The following is a 26,150-nucleotide window of genomic DNA, read 5'->3' as shown; positions in this document are numbered from 1 at the left end:
TCCAACCCAGGATCAAAACATTGCTTTTGGTTTTTATCCCTTTTAGTCTTTTTTAGTCCGGAACAGTTCCTCAGTCTTTCCTTTACTTTCACGACCACTTTTGAAGATAATAGGCCAGTTATTTTATAGAATATCCCTTGATCTGGGTTTGTCTGATGTATCCTCTTGTCTAGATTCAACATGGTGAAGATATTTAGATCAAATGAAAACCATGGGCTGGGTGCGGTGGCTCATGCCTGTAATCCCAGCACTTTGGGAGGCCAAGGCGGGCACATCACTTGAGGTCAGGAGTTCGAGACCAGCCTGGCCAACATGGTGAAACCCCGTCTCTTCTAAAAATACAAAAATTAGCCGGGTGTGGTGGCATGTGCCTGTATTCCCAGCTACTCAGAAGGCTGAGGTAGAATTGCTTGATCTCAGAAGGCGGAGATTGCAGTGAGCTGAGCTTGTGCTGCTGTACTCCAGCCTGGGCGAGAGAGCCAGACTCTATCTCAAAAAATAAAAAAGAAAGAAAAGAAAAGAAAAGAAAAAAACAAAACCACGAATCCACCCCCAATACCTTCAATTCCAGTCTAATGCCACAGGGTTTATTCTAGTTTCCTCATTACTATATTCTTTCATTTTAAATAGAAACTTTGCTCCCATTATTCTCAAAATATTTACCTGTTTGATCAATCTCTTGTCCTGCCCCTCCGTGAACCATTTCCTTACCTAGCTTGGACTCTGACATTCTCAGGTGGGCAGCTACAGTCACTACCCCTACTTTCCTATGGAAACTTTCCTCATGCTTGGGGTCCAGCACCCCATTCTTACCATCACCAATCCCCCTCTCCACACCACAGACTCCCTCTGCATTCCATTGGGCTTTCATACTCTGAGCCCAGTTGTGAAATGGGACTTTTTACAACCAAAAGATTAGGAATATGCACTATAACTTGTGACCCTGATGAAATCAGTCACATGTCTTCATATAGGCATGAGGACCAAATTAACTATATTCTGAACTTAGTTGGAGTTCTAAAAGGACCTGCTGGACACGCATGGTGGGTCACACCTGTAGTCCCAGCACTTTGGAAGACTGAGGTGGGTGGATCACTTGAGCCCAGGAGTTCGAGAATAGCCTGGGACAACATGGCAAAACCCTGTCTCTATAGAAAATACAAAAAATTAGCCGGGTGTGGTGGCACAGACCTGTCCCAGCTACTTGGGAGGCTGAGGTAGGAAGATCGCTTGAGCCAGGGAGGTTGAGGCTGTGGTGAAGCATGATTGTGCCACTGTACTCCAGGCCAGGTGACCGAGTAAGACCCTGTTTCAAAAATATAAATATAAGTATAAATGTAAATAAATGAATAAGTAAAAGTACCTGCTATGTTTTAGTATTTAATATACTTGGAACTTATTTTTGTATGATATAAAATGGAGGTCCAATTATTTTCCTGATAGATAATATCATAATCATTTATTATATAATCCATCCATTTCCCACTGAATTAAAATTGCACTGTTCACATTTTATGTTCTTAAAAACAGATATCTATTCCTGGATTCTCTTTTCTATTCCACTGGTTTATTTGTCTATGCCCAGGCCAATATTATATTGATGCTATTGTGGTATCCTTATAGTGTCTTCTGAGATCTAGTAAGCCAAGTGCACCCTTAGTGTACTTCTTCCTACATTTTTTGGCTATTTCTAAGTACTTTATTCTTTCCAAATAAATTGTCAGATAATTTAATCCAATTAAAAAGAAACCTGTTGGATACTATGACAGTTGCGTTGTTCAGCAAATTGAATCATGAAGAGATGTATACCATCTGTCTGATGTATCTGGGGTGGTTGGGAAAAAAAAAACAACTGTTGGGATTACATTGGAATTTTTTTCTTTTTTTTCTTTGCCCCAGCTGCTGGGATATAATAGGAATTTTATGAATTTTATACAAATTTGTAGAGTTGTCCTTTTTGCGATAGTGTCTTGATATTCAAGAAAGAAACAATGAAGGTCATACAATGCCTGCTCATTATTCAGATCTTGATTCATTTATTTCCCCAACATATATATTTGAGCACTACTACAGGCTAGGCACTATTCTAGATCCTGGGGATTCAACTAGGAACAAAACAAAGTTTCTACTTTTTTGAAAAAGCAAAAAGTAGGGGGAGACAGGTAATAAATATAAATACACACGCACATATATATGTAAATAAAGATGTAATATGTTAGATAGTATTAAATACTATGGCAAAAAATGAATCCAGCTAAAGGCGATATAGTGTGCTGGGAGGAGGGTTGTTTTTTTATTTAGTGCAAAAGATGATGTGGTGATATTTGACACAGATATGAAGGACATGAAGGAGTCCCCTGTGCATTCCCAGATGGGAGAGACAGCAAACACAGAGGTGGGAGTGTGCTTGGTGTGTTATGCTGGCAAAGGAAGAGCAGGCAGCCCAGCATGGCTACAGCACGGTGAGTAGCCGGGAGAGGGGCAGGAGGTGGAGACAGAAAGGTAGCTGGGAGGTGCCATACTGAGTACAGCCATGGAGACCACTGAGTACTGTGGCTAAATAACTCAGAGAGAAGGGAAATTACCTTGAATTTTGAGCAGAGGAGTGACATGATCTGATGATCTTAACAAATCATTCTAGTGGACAGGAGTGGAAGTAGGGAGACCAGTTAGGACTCTGGCTTTGTCTTGCCTGAGATGGGGGTGGCTGGGAGGAGGGTGGGGGCTTGGGGGGTGAGAGATGGGGGATTCTGATCTGCCTGGCTTGCGTGCCACTGCAGGCCACCAGAGGGCACTACACATACGTCCTTGGTGAGGATGAGCTGTGACAGCCAGTCCTTCCCTCACCCTCCCCAAATGACAGGTTGTGATACCTTCTTATGCAGTAACCACCCTACCCACTTTGCTACTAGAATTTATATTCTGGTCCAGACTATGACATGCCCATACTCAAAAGACAAACCGTGGTAGTACAAGCACCATCTGAGTCTCCGTGATTGCAGTCATCTAATGCCACAGTCTTCCTTTGTTTCCAGGACCCTCCTATCTCTCCATGAACCTCTCCCATACACTTACCTGCATCAACTGAGTGCATTAATGTAGCTGGAAAAACAGGTTTGCTGAATGTGACTGGAGTTCTTTGCCATTTTGTCATTTCTTTGCCATTATGTCTTTCTTTGCCATTATGTCTTATGGGAACACTGCCTTTTAAAACCTGTAGTGCTGAATGAAAAGAGTGTTTTTAGACCAGGCGCGGTGGCTCATGCCTGCAATCCCAGCACTTTGGGAGGCTGAGGCGGGTGGATTGCTTGAGCCCAGGAGTTCGAGGCAAGTCTAAAAAAAATAGCAAGAGGCTGTCTCTACAAAAATTAGCCCGGTGTGGTGGTGTGTACCTATAGTCCTAGCTACTGAGGAAGCTGAAGTGGGAGGATCACTTGAGCCCAGGAGGTTGGGGTTGCAGTGACTCAAGATTGCACCACTGCACTCCAGCCTAAGTAACAGAGCGAGACCCTGTCTGTACAAAAATACAAAAATTATCCAGGCATGATGGCGGGTGCCTGTAATCCCAGCTACTCCAGAGGCTGAGGTGGAAGAATCACTTGAACCTGGGAGGTGGAGGTTGCAGTGAGCCAAGATCACACCATTGCACTCCAGCCTGGGTGACAGAGCGAGACTCCATCTCAAAAAAAAAAAAAAAAAAAAAAAAAGGGAAAAAAACACATATGCACATGTGGTTAGTGTGTGCTGTATTGGACAGGGCAGGCTTACAGTGTGTGGAAGAATGTCTTATCATCTCCCCAGTATTCATGCTTCTCTTTCTTTCATTATAGAGCTCCTCCTCCAAGTTTAACAATGCACATGAATATCCAGCTTGAGACACCATTTACCAACCTCTCTCAGTTAGGTGTGGCTATATGTGTTTGTTTTCTATTGCAGTGTGACAAATGACACAGACGTAGCAGCTTAAAACAACACCCACTTATTATCTCAGAGTTCTATACGTCAGAAGTCTGGGCTTGGTTGGGTTCTCTGCTCAGGGTCCCAAAAGGCTGATAGCAGGGTGTCCATGGACTGGGCTCTTGTCCGGAGGCTCTGGGGAAAAATCTACTTTTAGACTCATTCAGTTCGGCAGAAACCAGTTCCTTGTGGCTGTAGATCTGAGGTCCTGATTCCTAACGGGCTGTGAGCAGCAGGGGCTGCTCTCTGTTCCCAGAGGCTGCTGGGACACTTCATGTGGTCCCTACATCTTTCATTTTCTTTTTTTTTTTTTTTTTTTTTGAGACAGAGTCTCACTCTGCCACCAAGGCTGGAGTGCAGTAATGCTATTTTGGCTCACTGTAACCTCTGCCTCCTGGGTTCAAGCAATTATCCTGTCTCAGCCTCCCAAGTAGCTGGGATTACAGGTGCGCACCACCACACCTGGTTAATTTTTGTATTTTTAGTAGAGATGGGGTTTCACCATGTTGGCCAGGATGGTCTCGAACTCCTGACCTCAAGTGGTCTGCCCTCCTTGACCTTCCAAAGTGTTGAGATTACAGGCGTGAGCCACTGCACCTGGCCAGTCCCCTACATCTTCAAGGCAGCCTTGGTGCAGTGTCTTTCTCTTGCTTGGAATCTCTCTCTGATGGTTAATTTTAGGTGTCAACTTGACTGGATTAAGGAAAACCTAGAAACCTACTAAAGCATTTTTTTAGTGTCTCTGTGAAGGTGTTTTCAGAGGCAAAAACTATCTATCTATCTATCTATCTACCTACCTACCTACCTACCTACCTACCTACCTACCTACCTACATATCCATCCTTCGTGTTGGTTCTGCCTCTCTGGAGAACCCTGATTAATACACTGTCTTCCCCTTCTGCCCAGCAGCCAGAAAAACTGTGATTTTCAAGGGCTTGTGATTAGATTACACCCACCTGGATAATCCTTTTGCTTTATAACAGAACATGAGCTCATGTTGATTTCTACCTACCCTCAAAGAGGAAGAAAGGGATTATCCCAGGGCAAAGATCACAGGATAATTCTTAGAATTCTGCCTCCTATGCCATGTGATTAAATTCTAGTCAACAAGAAGTTAATGGCAACTCTGTTCTTACAGTTGCGCAAGTCAAAATACTGGGTGTCCTCCTTGACCTCTCACTTCTCACACCTCACTGGTCAGTCAGCAAATTCTGTCAGCTCTGCCTGCAAAACACATTCAGCATTCAAGCACTTCCCATGCCCTCCTATTTCCCAGTGCTGGGCAGGTCACCATCATCTCTCATGTAGATTAGTGTAACTTCCTAGCTGGCTTTCTCCCCAGCATTCTGTTCTTTTCTTTTTTCTTTTTTTTTTTTTTTGAGATGGAGTCTTACTCTGGTTGCCCAGGCCAGAGTGCAACGGCATAATCTTGGCTCACCGCAACCTCTGCCTCCTGGGTTCAAGCAATTCTCCTGCCTCAGCTTCTCGAGCAGCTGGGATTACAGGCATGCACCACCCATGCCCGGCTAATTTTTGTATTTTTACTAGAGACGGGGTTTCTCCATATTGGTCAGGCTGGTCTCAAACTCCTGTCCTCAGGTAATTTACCCACCTCGGCCTCCCAAAGTGCTGGGATTACAGGCATGAGCCACCATGCCCAGCCATTCTGTTCTTTTTTTTTTTTTTTTTTTTGGAGACTGATTCTTGCTCTGTCGCCCAGGCTGGAGCGCAGTGGCCGGATCTCAGCTCACTGCAAGCTCCGCCTCCCGGGTTCACGCCATTCTCCTGCCTCAGCCTCCCGAGTAGCTGGGATTACAGGCACCCGCCACCTCGCCCGGCTAGTTTTTTTGTATTTTTTTAGTAGAGACAGGGTTTCACCGTGTTAGCCAGGATGGTCTCGATCTCTTGACCTCGTGATCCGCCCGTCTCGGCCTCCCAAAGTGCTGGGATTACAGGCTTGAGCCACCGCGCCCAGCCCATTCTGTTCTTAATACAGCAACCAGAGTGGTCCTGGTTTGGCATATGCCAAGGCATGTCCCTTAGCACTCTTCAGTGGGTCTCTATCTCATAATAAAGACCAATATCCTTAATATGGACCACATGATTCTACTTTGGTCTCCATATTAGGTTTGTGATTTCAAAATCCTATCACTCTTCTGGCTGGGCGTGGTGGTTCACGCCTGTAATCCCAGCACTTTGGGAGGCAAGGTGGGCGGATCACTTGAGATCGGGAGTTCCAGACCAGCCTGTCCAACATGGCAAAACTTCGCCTCTACTAAAAATACAAAAATTAGCTGGCACAGTGGCACATACCTGTAATTCCATGAATTTGGGAGGCTGAGGTGGGCAGATCACTTGAGGTCAGGAATTCGAGACCAGCCTTGCCAACATGGTGAAACCTTGTTTCTACCAAAAATACAAAAACTGGCTGGGCGTGGTGGTATGTGCCTGTAGTCCCAGCTACTCAAGAGGCTAAGGCACGAGAACCACTTAAACCCGGGAGGCAAAGGTTGCAGTGAGCCGAGATCTCACCACTGCACTCCAGCCTGGCGACAGAGCAAGACTCTGTCTCAAAAAAAAAAAAAAAATCCTATCACTCTTCTCCTTCCCTTCACTGTAGCCTCATAAGACTCCTTGCTGTTCTTTAAACATGTCAAAAAGTGCTTTAGGGCTTTGGTACTTGCTATTCTCTTTGCCTAGAATATTCTTCCCCAAGATATCTACATGGCTAGCTCTCATTTCCTTCATGTCTTAATTCAAAAGTTGCCTTTCAGCCAGGCAAGGTGGAGCATGCCTGTAATCCCAGTACTTTGGGAGGCTGAGGTGGGAGGATTGCTTGAGGCCAAGAGTTCAAGACCAGCCTAAGGAACATAGGGAGACCTTTTTTGGCTCTACAGAAAAAAAAATAAATAACCGGCTTGGTGGCACATTTATGTAGTCTCAGCTACTTGGGAGGCTGAGACAGAGGATACCTTGAGCTCAGGAGTTTGAGGTTGCAGTGAGCTATGATCACGCCACTGCGCTCCAGCCTAGGTGACAGAGTAAGACCCTGTCTCTAAAAAAATAAAAAATAAAAAATAAGCCGGGAGCAGCAGCTCACACCTGTAATCCCAGCACTTTGGGAGGCCAAGGTAGGCGGATCACTTGAGGGCAGGAGTTCGAGACCAGCCTGGCCAACAGGGTGAAACCCGGTCTCTACCAAAAAAAATAGCTGGGCGTGGTGGCGTGTGCCTGTAGACCCAGCTACTCAGGAGGCTGAGGCACGAGAATCCCTTGAACTCGGGAAGCAGAGGTTGGAGTGAGCTGAGATCGTGCCATTATACTCCATCCTGGGCAACAGAGCGAGACTCCATCTCAAACTAAACAAACAAACAAACAAAATTCAGCTGGGTGCAGTGGCTCATGCCTGTAATCCCAGCACTTTGAGAGGCCGAGGTGGGTGGATCACCTGAGGTCAGGAGTTTGAGGCCAGCCTGACCAACATGGTGAAACTCGTCTCTACTAAAAATACAAAATTAGCTGGGTGTGGTGGGGGGCACCTGTAATCCCAGCTTCTCCCGGCAGCTGAGGCAGGAGAGTCAACTGAACCCGGGGGGTGGAGGTTGCAGTGAGCTGAGACTGCGGGCCACTGCACTCTAACCTGGGCGACAGCAAGACTTGGTCTCGAAGAAAAGAAAAAATTCAGGCTAGGCATAGTGGTTCATGCGTAGCAGGACGAACCGCAGACAAAACTCCTCAGACACCGGATTAAAAAAGGAAGTGGTTTATTCGGCCAGGAGCATCAGCTGACTTGCGTCTTAAGAGCCGAGCTCCCTGAAAAAGAAATTCTTGGCCTTTTTAAAGGTTTACAACTTTAAGGGGTCCATGTGAAAGGGTTGTGATAAATCAAGCAAGCATGGGGAACGTGACTGGGGGCTACATGCATCAGCTAACAGAACAAAGTTTTACAATGGTTTTTTTCTTTTTTTATTTTTGAGACGGAGTCTCTCTCTGTCGCCCAGGCTGAAGTGCAATGGGCGATCTCGGCTCACTGCAAGCTCCGCCTCCTGGGTTCACGCCATTCTCCTGCCTCAGCCTCCCAAGTAGCTGGGACTACAGGCGCCCGCCACCTCGCCTGGCTAGTTTTTCGTATTTTTTAGTAGAGACGGGGTTTCACCGTGTTAGCCAGGATAGTCTCGATCTCCTGACCTCGTGATCCGCCCATCTCGGCCTACCAAAGTGCTGGGATTACCCACTTGAGCCACTGCACCCGGCCTACAATGCTTTTTTTCATAGAGTGTCTGGAATTTACAGATTACACAAGTAGTTTAGGTCAGGAGTTGACGTTATTATTATTACTTGTTTTAACTCCTAGGGCCAGGTGGTGGTGCCAAGGTTGTCTGGCTATTTATCTTACTTTTGTTTTTTTTTTTTTTCCAACTTTTTGCTTTGTCTCTTTCCTCCAAGATGTGGGGAGGAGGGCAGCAGGAGTAGTAGTGGTCTCCTTCCTTAATGCCAGTAATCCCAGTGAGGCTGAGGTGGGCAAATCATTTGAGCCAAAGGAGTTTGAGACTAGCCTGGGCAACTGGGCAACATGGGGAAATCCTCATCTCTAAAAAATACAAAAATTAGCCCAGTGTGGAACATGTGCCTGTAATTCCAGCTACTTGGGAGGCTGAGGTGGGGAAGTTGAGGCTGCGTGAGCTGTGATAACACCACTACATTCCAGCCTGGGTGACAGAGTGAGACCCCATCTCCAAAACACAACAAAAATTTACCTTTCTAGTGAGGCTTCTCGTGGCTACACCACTTCATATTCTCCTACCCTGCTTTAGTGTTTTGCACCTTAGTACTTTCCACTGTGCAACATACTAAAGTTTTTTTTTTTTTTTTTGAGACAGAGCTCTGCTCTGTCACCCAGGCTGGAGGGCAATGGTGCGATCTTGGCTCACTGCAACCTCCGCCTACCAGGTTCAAGTGATTCTCCTGCCACAGCCTCGTGGGTAGCTGGGATTACAAGCACGTACCAACACGCCCAGCTAATTTTTGTATTTTTAGTAGAGACAGGGTTTCACCATGTTGACCAGGCTGGTCTTGAACGCCTCACCTCAAATGATCCATCCGCCTCACCCTCCGAAAGTGCTAGGATTACAAGTGTGAGCCACCACTTCTGGCCCACACTACAGATTTTAATTTCGCATCTTGTTTATCTCTCCCACCAAAATGTAATCCATTAGCACAGAGATTCTCTCCCATTCCCTCCCTCTCCTCCTCTTTTGTTCATTACTGTATCAACTTGGCATGTGGTAGGCACTCACAAATGTTTGTTGAATTAATAATACGGTGAGAGGGAGATGATGAGAGTCAAAGCATTCTTTTTGGCCGGGTGCAGTGGCTCACACCTGTAATCCCAGCACTTTTAGAGGCTGAGGCGGGTGGATCACCTGAGGTTAGGAGTTGGAGACCAGCCTGGCCAACATGATGAAACCTTGTCTCTACCAAAAAAAAAAAAAAAAAAAAATTAGCTGGGCGTGGTGGCCCATGCTTGTACTCCCAGCTACTTGGGAGGCTGAAGCAGGAGAATCGCTTGAACCCGGGAGGCAGAGGTTGCAGTGAGCCAAGATCATGCCACTGCACTCCAACCTGGGCGACAGAGCAAGACTCCATCTCAAAAAAAAATTTTTTTTTTCAGTAAGAGACAGGATTCCAGGCTGAGGTGTAGTGACACTATCGTAGCTCACTGCAGCCTTGAAGTCCTGGGCTCAAGCCATCCTCTCGCCTCAGCCTCCCGAGTAGCTGACATTACAGATGCGTACCACCACACCCAGCTAATATTTTTATTTTTTGTAGAGACAAGGTCTTGCTATGTTGCCCAGGCTGGTCTCAAGGAGTCCTCCTGGCCTCAAGAGGTCCTCCTATCTCAGCCTCCCAATGAGCTGGGATTATAGGCATGGGCCACCATGCCTGGCTGGGAGTTGGAACATTCTAAGATCGTTATACTGATTGGGAGGGAGGTGGTGATACTGATTAACTTTAGAGTTTGTTAAGCTAAATGTGCATGCTGTGCTTTTAAGGGATACCACTGAGAGAACCGAAATGGAACTATGACTTCAATGTGGATGGGAAGGGAAGGGCAAAAAAGAAAATTTGATTAAGCCAATGGGAGGCAGGAATGAAGAAAAAGCAGCAAAGATACAATAAAAAGAAAGCACAAAGCTTCCTGGTTCTTGTGGAATAATGGCAGGTGCCTAAAATCCCTTTACAGTCCTTCACAAACCATACAGATTGACAATGAAAGCAAATTAAATCACCCCATCCCTCACGGCGTCACTAGGAGACAAGGCATACCTCAAACTTCAATTTACATGTAAATGGGGAGATAAATATCTGAAACCAGCAGAGCTAGGTCTAGAGCTCACTTCTGAACGGGAAAGTCAGGAGGGTTGTGTGGAAGACAGCAGAGTGCAGCCAGGTCCTGGAGGTGGCGGCACGCTGATAACATTGGCTAGAATTAGCCCCAGAGGACCCTATCCTGAGACTTGGTGGATCAGAGAACTGTCTACTGAGTAATTGAAAGAAACATTCGTGAATTAGCAATAGCAGAAACAACATTCTCTGATCACAAAATGCAATACAATGACAAATTAACAAAATTAGAAGCAAAAAGACTTTTCGATTTTTTTTTTTTTTTTTTTTTTTTTTGAGATGGAGTCTCGTTCTGTCACCCAGGTTGGATGGAGTGCAGTGGTGCGATTTCGGCTCACTGCAACCTCCGCCTCCCAGTTCAAGCAATTCTCAAGCTTCAGCCTCCCAAGTAGCTGGGATTACAGGTGCCTGCCACTACATCCAGCTAATTTTTGCATTTTTAGTAGAGACGAAGTTTCACCATGTTGGCCAGGCTGGTCTCGAACTCCTGACCTCAAGTGATCTGCCCCCACCTTGGCCTCCCAAAGTGCTGGGATTACAGGTGTGAGCCACCCTGCCTGGCCTAGAAATTTGAAAGAACTAGATTAAGCAACTGTTGAATCAACAGGGTAATACAAACCAAAATTGCAGAATTTCATAAAATAACAATAATGAAAACACATCTTATCTGAATCTATGAGGTACTGCTTACAGTTGTCAGGAAATGTATTACATCAAATACATATATCAGTAAAAGTAAACATCTACTAAAAAGTTAGGAAAAAAGCAAAGTAAACCAAGAGAAAGTAGAAGGTAGGAATGAATATAGACATAAATAGAAATTAATGAGTTAGGGCCGGGGGCAGTGGCTCACGCCTGTAATCCCAGCACTTTGAGAGGCTCAGGCGGGTGATTTTGAGCTCAGGAGTTCGAGACCAACCTGGACAACATGGTGAAACCGTGTCTCTACTAAAAATACAAAAATTAGCCAGGCACATGGTGGCACGTGCTTGTAATCCCAGCTACTCCGGAGGCTGAGGCAGGAGAATCACTTGAACCTGGGAGGCAGAGGTTGCAGTGAGCTGAGACTGCACCACTGTACTACAGCCTGGGCAACAGAGTGAGACTCCATCTCAAAAAAGAAAAAAAAAAAAGAAAGAAATTAATGAGTTAGGAAACAGGAAAAATGGTGTTTGGAGCTGGAGATGGCATGGACACTGGTAGAACTATTCTGGCTGTGGTGAGGAGGTGACCCCTGCCTGGTCCAGGAACTCCCAACTCTCCCTGCACCCTCCTTGGCTCCAGCCTTTGAAGCATGTCTGCCTGCCTCACTCCTAGTTTCCTGCGTTTCCTTGTCTTCTGCCCCTCTCCACACCATTGAAGGCAGAAGAATGGGCTGTTCCCCTGTGCCAGCTGTCCACGGGCAGTACCAATGGGCAGAAGGCAGTTAGGTCTCTGATTCGCCTCTCTTGTTTCTCCATTCCACCTCCCCATCCTCCTCCATAAGAAGACTGGATGCCTGTGCTAATGCAGAGATTGAGAGACCCCAACATAAACCCTTGCTTGAAGGATCTGATGCTTCTACTGGAGGAATGGATGAAAATGACCATGACAGGGAAACATGTTCCATTTATGTATTTATTTATTGGTGGTCTTGCTGTGGTGTCCAGGCTGGCCTCAAACTGCTGGACTCAAGGGATCCTCCTGCCTCAGCCTCCCGAGTAACTGTAATTATAGGCCACCACTCTGGGCTCTACTTCTTGGAATGCAAAAACTACCGAGAGTCAGGAATTCTATCATGGTCCAGAGAATACAGGATGGAGTGAAGCCATCTGTGTCCACAGCAGAGAGAGAGATGAAATCTTGGGAAAATGGGAAAGGAGCCCTGTTGAACGTTTGCATTAAAATTGTTTGTATAAATTGATGCCCGCATCAACATGGACAAATATAATCATTATGCTGAGTGAGAGAAAACAGACTCAAAGGGCTACATAATGTATGATTCCATTTATGTGACATTCTGGAAAAGGTAAAACCTTAAAGTTACCAGCTGCTGAAATTGGGGATGAAGAGTGCTGAAAAAGAGGCATGAGTTATAATTGAATATTGATTGTGGTAGTACTTATACTATAGTGTATATATGTCAAAAATCATCATATTGTACAGTTAAAATGGGTAAATTTTATTGTATGGAAATTAGGCCTAAATAAAGTTTTTGTTTGTTTGTTTGTTTTTGAGAAAGGGTCTCACTCTGTCACCCAGGCTGGAGTGCAGTATCATGATCTCAGCTCACTGCAACATCCTCTGCCTGGGCTTAAGTGATTCTTGTGCCTCAGCCTCCCCAGGAGCTAGGACTACAGATATGAGCCACTACGCCTAGCTAATTTTTGTATTTTTAATAAAGACGAGGTTTCACCATGTTGCCAGCCTGGTCTTGAACTCCTGACCTCAGGTGATCCACCGGCCTCAGCCTCCCAAAGTGCCAGGATTACAGGTATGAGCCACTGTGTCTGGCCATAAATTTGATTTTAAAACTAAAAAAAAACTGTGTAACTTGATGCAAATAATTTATTTTTTTCTCTTTTTCTCTTTTTTTTTTTTTCCAAGACAGAGTTTTGCTCTTGTTGTGCAGGCTGGAGTCCAATGGTGCGATCTCAGCTCACTGTAACCTCTGCCTCCCGCATTCAAGCGAGTCTCTTGCCTCAGCCTCCTAAGTAGCTGGGATTACAGATGCCCGCTACCATGCCCAGCTAATTTTTGCATTTTTAGTAGAGACGGGGTTTTGCTATAATGGCCAGGCTGGTCTCGAACTCCTGACATCAGGTGATTGACCTGCCTCAGCCTCCCAAAGTGCTGGAATTACAGTCATGAGCCACTGTGCCTGGCCAAGAACATTGTTTTAATGTCAACTGACAATAAACTATCTATCTGAATCCTAAACCCAGCTCAGAAGAGTTTAAGTCATATGACCTTGATTGTTAAATATGATTCCATTTGAATAAAAAGTGGATTGTTTCAAAAAAAACAAAAAAAATATAAAAAACATAAATTAACTGAACTGCTGTTTCTTAGAGAAAACAAATCAGTCAAGTAGACGAACTGCTAGCTAACCTAATCAAGAACAAAAGGATATGTTCCCAACACAAAGAGATGGTATTTGAGGTGATGGATATCCCAGTTACCCAGATTTGAACATTACATATTGTATGCTTTTATGAAAATATCACATGTACTCCATAAATATGTATGACTATTATGTATTCATAAATTTTTTTTTAAAAAAAAGAACAAAAGAAAAAGGCATCAGCGTGCAAGATAAGAAATGACAAGGAGGACAACCACTGAAACAGAAGACAATTTACAAATCCTAAGACACTACTTTTCTCAAGTCTAGACAAATGCCTTTGAAAACCTCGGTTAAATAGATAATTTTCTACAAAAATATTATTTACCCAAATTGACCCTGGTAAACACAGAAAATTTAAATAAATTAACGAATTGCTCTTTAACAAGTCACAAGGCCCAGATGGATTCACAGGAGAATTTACCAAACCTTCACAGCTACTTAAAATGTTACAGAGCATAAAAAAAGAAAGCTTCTACTTATTTTTAAACGGCCGCATGCATTTTAAAGAAACTAAGAGGAAAAAGTAGTTTTTAATGTGTATTTACATATTTATAAATTTGTCCTTACTTCACTCACTTTGTTTAAACAAGGTTAGGCACATATTAACCATTTCCGATGCTCATCAGTCTTTTCTGCAAATTCCAGTTTCCATCTGGTTCTGGCAAAGGGGTGCAAAGGAGAGATGGAGTAGCACCTACAACTGGAAGACAAAGCTTTTCCAGATAACCTTGGCAGCATTTTGCTGGCCAGAGAGGTCGAGGTCATCCCCAGTTGCAAGGGAGGAAGGGAATTGTAATGTTTTTTCTGGACACACTGTGATATGGTGTGGCTGTGTCCCCACCAAAATCTCATCTTGAATTGTACTCCCATAATTCCCACATGTTGTGGGAGGGACTTGGTGGGAGATAACTGAATCATGGAGGTGGTTTCCCCCATACTGTTCTTGTGGTAGTGAATAAGTTTCACGAGATCTGATGGTTCGATAAGGGGAAACCTGTTTCATTTGGCTCTCATTCCCTTCTCTTGTCTGCTGCCATGTGAGATGTGCCTTTCACCTTCTGTCATGATTGTGAGTTGTCCCCAGCCATGTAGAACTGTTAAGTCCAATCAACCTCTTTCTTTGTAAATTGCCTGGTCTCGGGTATGTCTTTATCAGCAGCATGAAAAATGGACAAATACACATTGCTTCCTCCATCAAATTCAGGGTTGTACTAGTCAAGAAGAAAAGGAGACTGGCCATTGGGTAGAAGGAAAGCAGTGACTGCCATAGCCCACCCTTGGCTATCCATCCTCACATGCACAAAATATACTCCCTTTCTAAGGGAGACAGTGCCAAAGTCTCACCCAGAGCCTACATCCATCTCAAAACCCAGAATCTCCAGCTGACATATAGCTTTCTCCCTTTAGTCCTGATGTGAATCTTCAGAGTCCAGTAATCTGTGAACTAAAAGGCAAGTTATCTTCCCCCAGCATGTCTCATATACAATAATGGAGGAGAAGGAACAGAATAAAACTTCAATGTAGGACAGGGAAGAGTGTGAATAAAGGAGAGAACCTCTCTGTTCTAAGCATGTCAAAGCTATTGCAAATATTGGATCTATAACAAATGTCAGATCCTGCTAGACAGGAGTGGCCATGACTCCCTTCCAGGCAGGGAGTAATTTCCTTGTTCAGTCAACCTACTCTCTAGGAGGAATTCCTTTCTCTATTGTACTCTGTGGTCCAAGTTCCATCTTCTTTTGAGACGGCGTCTTGTTCATTATCCTCTTTCACCATATCTGAAGTGAACTTTGGGGAGAATATGCTTCCTGTTGTGTGAGTCCAGGAGCCTGGGATTGAAAAATTATACGCTTTTGCTGGCCAGGTTTTTAAATTTTCGTTTTTGGTGATATGATTCCTTAAAAATTGTTGCAGGCTCTCAGTGTATTTGCCTCTGGTTGATCCTATGTTTGAGTCACCATAGCCAAATCGCCTATATAGGCATAGTCTTTTAGGTCTGAAAACCTTCCTTTGTTAGCTACTGGCCTTTATGTCCTGCCTGTCCCTCTGGCCTTTAACTTAATGATTATTGACTTGAGACAATTTGAAACAAAAGATTCTAGTGGGAAGAAACCACTTTGCGGACTCCACTTCCTCTGTTGAGTGATGAGTTCTAAAGGAAGGTGCTTAGGAAAGGCCCAAGACACCAACCAGTCTTACCTTCTTCCACCATATTGCTTGGCAGCCACCACTCCTATATGAAGAACAGAACAATTATCTTTTCTTTTTTTTCTTTGAAACAGGGTCTTGTTTGGCTCTGTTGCCCTGGCTAGAGTGCAGTGGTGTGATCATGGCTCACTGCAGCCTCAACCTTCCTAGGCTCGGGTGATCTTCCTGCCTCAGCTTCCCAAGTAGTTAAGACTACAGGCACATGCCACCACACCAGGCTAAGTTTCTGTATGTTTTGTAGAGATGGGGTCTTGCTATGTTGCCCAGGTTGGTCTAAAACTCCTGGTCTCAAGAGATCTGCCCACCTCAGCCTCCCAAAGTACTAGGAATACAGGCATGAGAAACTTTGCCTGGCCCACAGCAATTGTCTTTTTCAGCTCTGCAATTCTCCAAATTATGAAATGCTCCTTCAAAGCAGATTTGCAGGCCATAGGCAGAAGTACTACTTAGTGAAGTAGCACTGCCTTCCTGTTTTCCTTCAGCCTGGGTAACTCAAGTTCACTGGTCTTCTTCAAGAATTCATTGAAAGTGGAATGAAGTCACCAACATGAGCCAACATTCTGAATTATTCTAGCCATTTACCCTATCACTACAGACTTGGTTGATATGTGGGGTGTCTCCCATAAAATAGCAGATTGACTAAATGTTTCCCCACAGCATAGCAGGGTTGTCAGCATTCCTGTCTGCAGTATCTGTGCCCCCACTGCCCACAGCTCTGTCTCTACCACTCAAGGAAGTCCACGTTTCAGATATTATGTGCAGCACCCTACTTCAGTGGACTGAATTCTCTATTTGATAGGAATGCACTTGGCTGCACTTAACAAACCCAGCAAAGCAAAGGCTTAACAAGAAAGGGGTTTACTTTTTTTTTATGTTACGAGGAGACTGGGATAGGCAGTCCAGGGCTCTCATAGCAGCTCAAGGAATTTGGTTCTTTTTATTTTCTTCAGTCATCCTTAGTGTGTGTCTTTTGGCTTCATGATCACAAGGTGGCTGTAACTCTTCTGGTTTGCAGGTAGGAAGAAGTGGGTGGGGGAAGGCAGAATGCATGTTCCAGTTGAGACTGGCTTCTCTTCTTCTTTTTGAATCAGCTAATCAGTTGCTTTTCCAAAAGTACCACCCAGTGACTTTCACTTGCACCTTATTGGCCACATTGACACCCTTAGCTCTGGAGGAATGTGGGGAGATAAATATCTAAAAACTCTGAATAAAATGGGGTTTCTGCGAGGAGGGGAGAATAGGCCAGGTAGTGTGGTGACTCACATCTGTCATTCCAGCACTTTGGGAGGCTGATGTAGGAGGATCTCCTGAGCCCAGGAGGTTGAGACCAGTCTGGGCAACATAGTGAGATGCTATCACTATAAAACATATATTTATTAATTAATTATAGAGATGGGTTCTTGCTATGTTGCCCAGGCTGGGCTCAAACTCCTGGGGATCAAGTGATCCTCCTGCCTTGGCCTCCCAAAGTGCTGGGATTATAGGCATGAGCCACCATGCCTTGCCTATTACAGAAAATTTTTTAAAAAATTAGCTGGGCATGGTGGTGTGCACCTGTGGTTCCAGCTACTTGAGAGGCTGAGGTGGGAGGATGACTTGAGCCCAGGAGGTCAAGGCTGCAGTGAGCTGTGATTACACCACTGCACTCTAGCCTGGGTGACAAAGCAAAATCCTGTCTCAAAAAAAAAAAAAAAAAAAAAAAAAAGAAAAGAAAAAGGAGATTAGATATTGCACAGTCAACTAGGTCTGCCAGACCAGTACAAACTGGTTTATACACAAGAAGTAATTTATTGGCTTAAGTAACTGAAAAGTTCAGAGGGGTTGTGGTTACTTGATCCAGCAGTTTACCAAAATTATCAAGAAGTTAGGTTCTTTCCAGCCCTCCCCTCTGCCTTAGTCCATGTCAGAATACTCTGTGGCTGGCTCCCCTTACAGTCCTCAGAAAGCACCCATGGCTATGTACTTTCTCATTCACGCCCAGTGAAAAATATAGAGTTTCAGCATCCTAGTATTTGTGGCTAACATACTGAATCCATCACTGGGCTCAAAGGATGGACTGTGCTGAATGGCTTGGCTTATGTGATGCCACATGCCAGGAACTACATGGATTGATCCCCAAAGGGAAAGTATAGTCTGTTGAAAAGAGGCCAGGGATCTCTGGGAGTGATGTGGGAAAATGGATAAGACAACCAACAAGTGTCCTCCAGCATAGCTGAGGAAAGAGTCAACAAGAAAGGGGATGAGTTACCACTGGAGAGGCTGAAAACAGGACAGTCCCTGAGGTGACATTGGTGATGCTCATCTGAACACTGCTGGGGGAGAGGGAGCCTTGGGCCAAGATCACATCCTGTGCAGTTCTAGTGGCAGATCCATCTTTACTGTGAAGGTCTTGAAAGCACATTCCTATTCTCCCTTGACCCCCTCTCCCATTGTGGTGCTCTGAATCCAGCTCTCCAAGCAGGCTTGTAATTATATTTGGCTTTCCATGTGTTTTGTTGTTTTGTTTGGTTTGTTTGTTTTTTGAGACAGAGTCTCACTCTGTTGCCCAGGCTAGAGTGCAGTGGCACAATCTCAGCTCACTGCAACCTCCGCCTCCTGGGTTCCAGTGATTCTACTGCCTCAGCTACCCAAGTAGCTGGGATTACAGGCACCTGCCACCACACCCGGCTAATTTTTTTGTATTTTTAATAGAGATGGGGTTTTACCATGTTGGCCAGGCTGGTCTCGAACTCCTGACCTCAAGTGATCCACCGGTCTCAGCCTCCCAAAATGCAAAATGCTGGGATTACAAGCATGAGTCACTGCAGCCAGCCTGCTTTTTTTTTTTTTTTTTTGAGACGGGGTTTCACTCTTGTTGCCCAGGCTGGAGTACAGTGGTGTGATCTTGGCTCACCACAAACTCCACCTCCCCAGGTTCAAGCAATTCTCCTGCCTCAGCCTCCCAAGTAGCTGGGATTACAGGCTTGCGCCACCACGCCCAGCTAATTTTGTATTTTTAGTAGTTTCTCCATGTTGGTCAGGTTGGTCTTGAACTCCTGACCTCAGGTGATCTGCCTGCCTCGGCCTCCCAAAGTGCTGGGATTACAGGCATGAGCCACTGCGCCCATCCCTATCCTGACTTCTAATACCATAGATTAGTTTTGCTTCACTTCTTCTAAATGGGATTATACCATATAGCTTTTTTTTTTTTTTTTTTTTTGAGACACAGTCTCACTCTGTCACCTAGGTTGGAGTTCAGTGACATGACCTCAGCTCACTACAACCTCCATCTCCCGGGTTCAAGTGATTCTCATGCCTCAGCCTTCTGAGTAGCTGGAATTACAGGCATGCACCACCATGCCCGGCTAATTTTTATATTTTTAGTAGAGACGGGGTTTTGCCATGTTGGCCAGGCTGGTCTCGAACTCCTGACCTCAAGCAATCCACCCACCTTGGCCTCCCAAAGTGTTGGGATTACAGGTGTGAGCTATGGTGCCTGACCCCATCTATAGCCTTTTGTGTCTAGCTTCTTTCATTCAACATTATGTTAATGTGATTCTTCCAGGTTATTGTGAATAGGGGTGGCTCTGTAACTCTCATTACTTTATAGTGCACCACAGTTTGAATATAACACAATGTACTCATTCATTCTACTATTGGTGAATATTTGTGTTATTTCCCATTTAGCACTATCAGGAATGGTGCTGCAATGAATATTCTTGCACATGCCTTTTGTGAGCACATGTGTGCATTTCCGTTATCGACATACTTAGGAATAGAATTGCTGGGATATAGGGTAAATGTAAATTCAGCTTCAGTGCATATTGCCAAACAAACATCTCAAGAACTGTACTAATTTACACTCCTACCAGAACCATGGGAGTCCCAGTTTCTTCATACCCTTGCCAACACTTGGTATTATTGATCTTTTTAATTGTAGTCATTCTGATGAGTGTGTAGTATTATTTCATTTTTGTTTAATTTACATATTTCTTATGACTAATGAGCATGAGTAAATTTCCATATGAACATTTAGATATCCTTTTTTGTGAAGTATCTGTTCATGTAAGATTCAAGTCTGCTTCATAGACTCTTCTACAAGATCAGAAGGGCAGCTAGGCAGGTTATGAGGCTCACAGCAAGAGACGCTAAAGATGAAAAAGAACTTTGAGGCCAGACACAGTGGCTCACACATGTAATCCTAGCATTTTGGGAGGCTAAGGCAGGTGGATCACTTGAGCTCAGAAGTTCAAGACCAGCCTGGGCAACATGGTGACACCCAATCTCCACAAAAAATGCAAATACTAGCCAAGCATGGTGGTGTGCACCTATAGTCCCAACTATTTGTGGGGCTGAGGGAGGAGGATAGCTTGAACATAGGAGGTCAAGGTTTCAGTAAGCCAAAATCATGTCACTCCACTCCAGCCTGGGTGACAAAGTGAGACCCTGTCTCAAACAACAACAACAAACAACTTTGCATCAGGCTGGACATGGTGGCTCACGCCTGTAATCCTAGCACTTTGGGAGGCTGAGATGGGCAGATTGCCTGAGCTCAGGAGTTCAGAACCACCCTGGGCAACATGGTGAAACCCCATTGTTTTGTTTCATTTAATTTAATGTAACTTAATTTAGGAGAGCTAGGTAATTAAACATGAGGCCAAAGTACCTAAGAAAGTGGCAGTCTTTTATTTGCAAATATGCATACACTCTCGGACGAGGTTCTCTGGTCCTCAGGTGTGGGGGGCCAGGGAAGTCGCGCCGGCGCTCTCGGGTGATGTTCTCCGATCCACGAATGTGGCGGGCGGAAGAAGTCACACCGGCACTTAACCGGCCGACTTTTATGCCTGGGAGCTGGAAGGGGAGGAGTTTGGGGTGTGTGTGTAGGAGTGGCTTCTTGAATTTCGGTGTCCCCGGCTTGACGTCATTCTGCGCAGGCTCAGTTGATTTGGTTCTTTTCCCGGGCGCGGGAATTTTTCCCGGGCGCGGGAAAATCTGTGATGAAGAACCCGGAAACAACAGGGACTGCTCCATCTTGTTCACCTTCCTCCATCTTGTCCCTTCTCCCTCACCCAAACACCCATCTCTACTGAAAATACAAAAATTAACTGGGCGTGATGACATGTGCCTATAGTCCCAGCTACTCAGGAGGCTGAGGGAGAAGAATCACTTGAGCCTGGGAAGTGGAGGTTGCAGTGAGATGAGATCATGCCTGGGTGACAGAGCGAGACTGCATCTCCAAAACCAAAACAAACAAACAAACAAAAAAACAACTTTGCATCAGCTCCAACCCAGCCTTATCAGCATCAGGAATGATACAATGAGATTCCAGAATAAGATACTGAACTCCATGAGGCCTCAAACGAATACCCAAGAAGTAGATGGTGGATTAGACACATGGCAATGTGGGGGTTAGGGTTTTTCAAGGGAAATCTATTGGCTGGTTGCTCACAGACTCACAGGTTGTCAGGTATCTTGAAAGTACCAGGACTTCAGGGTCTGGTTCTCAACCACACAGACTCAGAAAGGAGCTTTTGCAGACACAGTGAGTCAGAAATAAATGTAAAAACCAGAGCTGCCAAGCATTCTAGTCTCTGATTAGGATACTCTTTCCCTATTAAAAAACAAACAGGGCTGGGTGTGGTGGCTCATGCCTGTAATTCCTGCACTTTGGGAGGCTGAGGCGGGTGGATCACCTGAGGTCGGAAGTTGGAGACCAGCCTGACCAATATGGAGAAACCCCGTCTCTACTAAAAATACAAAATTAGCCGGGTGTGGTGGCACATGCCTGTAATCCCAGCTACTCAGGAGGCTGAGGCAGGAGAATTGCTTGAACCCAGGAGGCGGGGTTTGTGGTGAGCCGCAATCGCACCATTGTACTCCAGCCTGGGTAACAACAGCGAAGCTCCGTCTCAAAAAAAAAAAAGGAAAAAAAACAAAACAAAAAAACAGGATAATGGTTACCTTTGGAGGAGGAGTGGGTAATGACTGGGAAGGTGCACGAGAGGTGCCTCTGAGGTGTTGTTAAGGTTCTAATTCTTGATCTGGGTGGTGATTATATAGATATGTTCACTTTGTGAAAATTCATCAAGTTGTATAATTATAATTCATACCCTTTGCTTAGCTGGGCTCACTCATATGTCTATATGCGGTCTGGCAGGCAGTTAACCAAGGCTGGCATCAGTTGGAGCAACTCAGGAGTCTCAGCCCCATGACATGTGTCTGTCATGTTGTCATGATGTTAGAGGTGCAAAAGGGCAGCTCCCAGTGTTCAGATCAATTTCAAGCCTCTGCTGCTATGGTATCTGCTAACTTTCCATTGGCCAAACCAAGTCACATACTGGAAGTTAGAATTATGGGGCAGGAGAGGTTACTCCTCTCATGGTGGTGGGGGGCACTGCACAGTCACATGGTAAAGGGCATGGCTACAGAGAATGTGATGAATTGGGCCATCAACACAGTCTGCCACAGTGTGGGAGAAAGAAAAGTGAATAGTTAATGACAATACAGAGAAACACATCCAATAATTAAGAAAAGCAAGGCCAGGCATGGTGGCTTATGCCTGTAACCCCGGAACTTAGGGAGGATGAAGTGGGCAGCTCACTTGAGGACAAGAGTTCAAGACCAGCCTGGGTAACGTGATGAAACTCTGTCTGTATAAAAAATACAAAATAATTAGCCTGGCATGATGGCATGTGCCTGTAGTCCCAGCTACTGGGGAGGCTGAGGTGGGAGGATCATTTGAGCCCAGGAGGTTGAGGTTGCAGTGAGCTGTGATCAGAGAGCACCTTAGGGGCACAGAAAAGGGCATACTTCATATTTTCTCTTATATTAAAATTATTCATGGAAAAACTTATGCATGTACATATCCCCTTCAGGATTCTCAGCTTCTTGTATATGCTTCATTTTCACATTTTCCACAGCTCCTGACACAGTATCTTGCATATAATAGGCACCTGAATATTTGTGAAATAAAACTTCAGCTGTAAAGGTAGTCATTTCTTCTTTGTCCTTTTTTTTTTTTTTGAGGCGGAGTCTTGCTCTATCACCCAGGCTGGAGTGCAGTGGCATGATCTCAGGTCACTGCAACCTCTGCCTTCCAGGTTCAAGTGATTCTCCTGCCTCAGCTTCCTGAGTAGCTGGGATTACAGGTGAACACCACCACACCTGGCTAATTTTTGTATTTTTAGTAGAGATGGGGTTTCACCGTGTTGGTCAGGCTGGTCTCCAACTCCTGACCTTGTGATCTGCCCGCCTTGGCCTCCCAAAGTGCTGGGATTATAGGCATGAGCCACCATGCCCAGCCTAAACATAGAATTCTTTGTAGTATTAAGAGAGTTAAAAAGAGGAAGGTAGAGTAATGAGTATAAGCTCAGATAATACACAGCACATCTGTTAAAATGGAGAGAAGGAATGGAGGGGATAGAATGAGAAGGGCATATGCAAATATTTTTTTAAATGTCTCAGTAATTATATTGGTGGTGATAGTATCATTAGTATTGTTATTTTGAGACTGCTGGGTATGTGATGTGGGATAAAGGAAATGAGTGGTTATGGGATATTTAAATACTGTTGTTCCTTATGTTCTTGAGAACTAGTATTCTCGGTGTGGAAGAAAGGAAATAAAGATGTAATATAGAAAAGATTAAATTAAAATTCTGTAGTCTTACTTTGGGAGGTTGAGGCAGGCAGATTGCTTGAGTCCAGGAATTCAAGACCAGCCTGGGCAACATGGTGAAACCCTGCCTCCACAGAAAATACACAAATAAGGTGGGCCTGGTGGTGCATAACTATAGTCCCAGCTACTTGGCAGGCTGAGGTGGGAGAATTGCTTAAGCCGGGGAGTTCAAGCCTGCAGTGAGTCATGATTGCACCTCTGCACTCCAGCCTGGGCAACAGAGTGAGACCCTGTCTCAAAAAACAAAACAAAAAACAACCCATAAAACCAAAAACCAAAACCAAACCCAACCTCTGTAGTCTTGACTTTGAAGTGGCTGTATAAATCTATTTCTATCTCTATGGATAGAGATCTCCCTCTAGCTCCATCCACTAATGTGGCTTACAAGTAACAAACAATTCAGTAGCAATAAGCATCCCTAGTGCCCAGATTGTGGTCTTAATATACAGTTTCCCACAGAAAACAATATGAATTTCTTGAAGAAATGGCTAATTTTTATGCCTAGGGCAGGAAGTACAAGATTAGCCAGGAACCCTTGTCATGCTAGATAGCAGGGAGCTATCAAAAATCTCCAGGATTATGTCAAAAAGACTCAAGAATCAAGTTAAAGAGGAGGCTCCATTGTTATGGTACTGTATTAGTCTGTTCTTGCACTGCTATAAAGAACTACCTGAGACCAGGTAATTTATAAAGAAAAGGGGTTTAATTGACTCACAGTTCTGCAGGCTATACAGGAAGCATGGCTGGGGAAGCGTCAGGAAGCATACAATCGTGGCAGAAGGTGAAGGGGAAGCAAGTACATCTTCGCATGGCAGATCAAGACAGAGAGGGCAAAGGGGGAAGTGCTACACACTTTTAAACAACCAGATCTCGTGAGAACTCACTATCATAAGAACAGCAAGGGGGAAGCCTCCCCCATGATCCAATCACCTCCCACCAGGCCCCTCCTCCAACACTGAGGATTACAATTCAACACGAGATTTGGGTGGGGACACAGAGCCAAACCATATCAGGTACCATGAATTTCAACATGAGAAAATACAAGTATATCGTGGAAAATGAGAATCAAGTTTCTTACTGTTGCAGAAGGGAGGTAAAATCATAGAGAAGAGGAAGACTAGAGGAAAATATGTGGTATTGGACTGGAATTTCAGTTACTGGTGTGAACTCTTACTTTATAGATATACATTTTATATATACATATATTTCGATATGTGTGTACATATATATGTTCACATATATATAGATCATACATATGTATATATAACATACACATCTATATGCACACATATTTAAATATATTTAATAGAAATATATTCATTTATTTGCTAAGTCTAGTCACTGAGATAGACTGGAAATAATGACATCTCAGTAACAATAAACACACCTAGCAGCCAGACTTGGCTTCTAAATACCATTCATTCTTCACTAAAAGGAACTAAGGCTCTTTGGAGAAATGACTGATATGATAGATGTGAAAATCTATGACATCACTTATGAAAATGGCAGAGAGATAATCAGCCTCTACCCAACTGGAATGGTTGATGAAAGGTGAATGAGATTGTAAGTTACATGGTAGTATTGTATTTATTAATTTCTTGATTTTGCTGGGTTGTACTGTGGCTATGGCATAGAATACATCCTTGTTTTCAGGAAATAATGAAATACTTAGGGTAATGTCTGTAATTGGCTCTTAAACGGGCGGAAAAACAAAAGAACAATATGCATAGTGAGAGAGTGAGAGAGAAAGAATAATGAGGTAAATATAAACTATTAACAACTGAGGACTTTGGATTAAGGGTATGAGGGCATTATTTTGTAATATTTTTGCAACTGTACTGTAAACTTGAAATTATTTCAAAGTAAAAAGTCTCAAGAATATTTGCGCACAAGGGAAATATTCAAGCTAAGTAAAGTATGTAGATTACTAAACAAATGTGCAGTGTAATCTAAATTTTGTTGAATACATATATTTAAAATTCAGTAAAATTATACTTTTAGAAGCATAAAACAAAAGTTAACAATTGTCATCTACTGGTGATAGAACAGCCATGCCCCTCTTAAAGGAAAAAGGCTAGCAGATATCAAGACCTACTCTAAAGTTATAGAAATCAAGACGTGTGATATTGGCACAATGACAGAAAAATACACCCATGGCACAGAATAGAGTAAAAAATTGACCCAGACATACATAGTCACCGGATTTATGACAAAGCTGCCACTGAAATTCAGTGGGAACAAAATTTTTAAATAGTGCTGGATCAACTGTACACCCATATGGAAGAGAAGAATCTTGATGTCTAACTCCTATCATACACAAAGATTAATGTGAAATTAATCATAGACCTAAATGTGAAAGATAAAATAACACAGAAGAAAAACTAGGGTAATATCTTCACAACGAGGGCAGGCAAAGATTTCTTATATAGGACACAAAAGGCACTAACCATCAACACAAAATATCAGGCTGGGCGTGGTGGCTCCCGCCTGTAATCCCTGCACTTTGGGAGGCCAAGGCGGGTGGATCACCTGAGGTCAGGAGTTTGAGGCCAGCATGGACAACGTGGTGAAACCCCGTCTCTACTAAAAATACAAAAATGAGCAGGGCGTGGTGGCAGGTGCCTGTAGTCCCAGCTCCCCGGGAGGCTGAGGCATGAGAATCGCTTGAACCCGGGAGGCAGAGGGTGCAGTGAGCCGAGATCAGCCACTACTGCACTCCAACCCAACCTGGGCAACAGAGTAAGATTCCGTCTCAAAAAAAATTTTTTTTAATGAAATTAAATTATACCATTAAGAGTAAAAAAAAAAAAAAATCATGAA

The 26,150-nt window shown here is 44.1% G+C and overlaps 1 non-coding gene across 1 annotated transcript; it reads left to right on the top strand.

Annotated features, from left to right (window-relative positions):
- Window positions 1-1,757: 1,757 nt before the first annotated feature.
- On the top strand, window positions 1,758-1,827 carry LOC119628205 (small nucleolar RNA SNORD77). The gene has a single exon (XR_005244509.1). It is a non-coding gene; the product is annotated as a small nucleolar RNA SNORD77 (small nucleolar RNA).
- The last annotated feature ends 24,323 nt before the right edge of the window (window positions 1,828-26,150 follow it).

The sequence above is a fragment of the Chlorocebus sabaeus genome, chromosome 26 (genome assembly GCF_047675955.1).
Source record: "Chlorocebus sabaeus isolate Y175 chromosome 26, mChlSab1.0.hap1, whole genome shotgun sequence".
Lineage (NCBI taxonomy): Eukaryota > Metazoa > Chordata > Mammalia > Primates > Cercopithecidae > Chlorocebus > Chlorocebus sabaeus.
This window is presented reverse-complemented; position numbering and strand designations above follow the sequence as displayed.